Source organism: Ornithorhynchus anatinus, chromosome X1, assembly GCF_004115215.2.
Source record: "Ornithorhynchus anatinus isolate Pmale09 chromosome X1, mOrnAna1.pri.v4, whole genome shotgun sequence".
Taxonomy (NCBI): Eukaryota; Metazoa; Chordata; class Mammalia; order Monotremata; family Ornithorhynchidae; genus Ornithorhynchus; species Ornithorhynchus anatinus.
Genome location: NC_041749.1, coordinates 78,755,999 through 78,757,219, shown reverse-complemented (window position 1 = coordinate 78,757,219; position 1,221 = coordinate 78,755,999). Strand labels below are relative to the sequence as shown.

At 46.4% G+C, this 1,221-nt stretch overlaps 1 long non-coding RNA gene across 1 annotated transcript; it reads right to left on the bottom strand.

Moving 5' to 3' along the window:
- LOC120638034 lies at positions 1-982 on the bottom strand. Its single transcript, XR_005659484.1, has 2 exons — positions 849-982; positions 1-622 (listed from the first exon to the last, which is right to left on the bottom strand). It is a non-coding gene; the product is annotated as an uncharacterized LOC120638034 (long non-coding RNA).
- Between the last annotated feature and the right edge of the window lie 239 nt (positions 983-1,221).

Genomic DNA, 1,221 nt, shown 5'->3' with positions numbered 1-1,221 from the left:
TCATACTGAAAATGATGTATGTGCAGCATAACAGAGCGACATACAAAACAGGATGGGGTGGTCAAAGTTTCCTGCCTCACGTGGCCAGTCAGCCCACGGGGAGAGGGGAAGGCCCCCACCCACACCAGAGAAAAGTAACTGGATTAGAGCTCAAGATCCACCCCAGTTCTTAGGTCCTCAGCTTCATTTCCCCTCCTTCAGTAATTGTGACATTCCCCCCAGCAAGTTTCAGGACCAGATTGAGGCTGCCTGTGTTGTCTGCACACAGTGGTTTTTGCCCTAGAATCTCAGGCTGCTTTACCTTCCTTAAACCAGTTTCCTAAGCCTTTAGAACTTATTTTCTTGCCTGGTACTTTGAGACATTTGCTTCCTGATCCAGCATTATTGTAGAAATTTAGGGTATAATACAACTCTCTTTCAGTTGAGGTGATGTGGGGTCCTTTTCCAACATATCTTTTCTTCCCTCTGGGAGAAAGTCTTCTCTCCAACCCATACAATTATGTTTTCTTCAGAATATTTCTCTTGGCCTTCATCAAGAAAGTACCAAAACTCAGGCTCTGCCTCTGTCTCTAGGCCAGTAGGAAGCAGTTCTACTAATTTGTAGCTTGATGGTTTGTCAGTGCTGAGGGGAAAAAAAAAGCCTCATTTTAATTTCTGGCTCCTGGGCTGGAGAAGGGGAGATCCTTTGCTCCTTTTCAACAGAAGGAGCTCTCGAGGCTCTAGGTAGATGGTGCCCGTTTCTGCTTTTGTTCTCAAGGAGACACACACATACACAGTGGCACCCCTTGTGCCAACTGGGCAGATCTGGATATCGTTTGTTAGTTCACAGTTGCTTTGTCATCACCTACTTTCTGCAGTTTGGGAAATGCTGCCAGCATCCTCCACTGGGCTCTTCCTACTTCTCAATCCAGATGACTCTGAAGAGGGAGTTGGAGGACACAGTCAGGCTAGAAAGTTTCTGGCTGCCACTGTTGCCCTTGAAGCTTAAAGAATCTAGAACCCAGCTGTGAACAGAATAATAATAATAATAATGTTGGTATTTGTTAAGCGCTTACTATGTGCAGAGCACTGTTCTAAGCGCTGGGGTAGACACAGGGGAATCAGGTTGTCCCACGTGGGGCTCACAGTCTTCATCCTCATTTTACAGATGAGGTAACTGAGGCACAGAGAAGTTAAGTGATTTGCCCAGAGTCACACAGCTGACAGGTGGCAGAGCTGGGA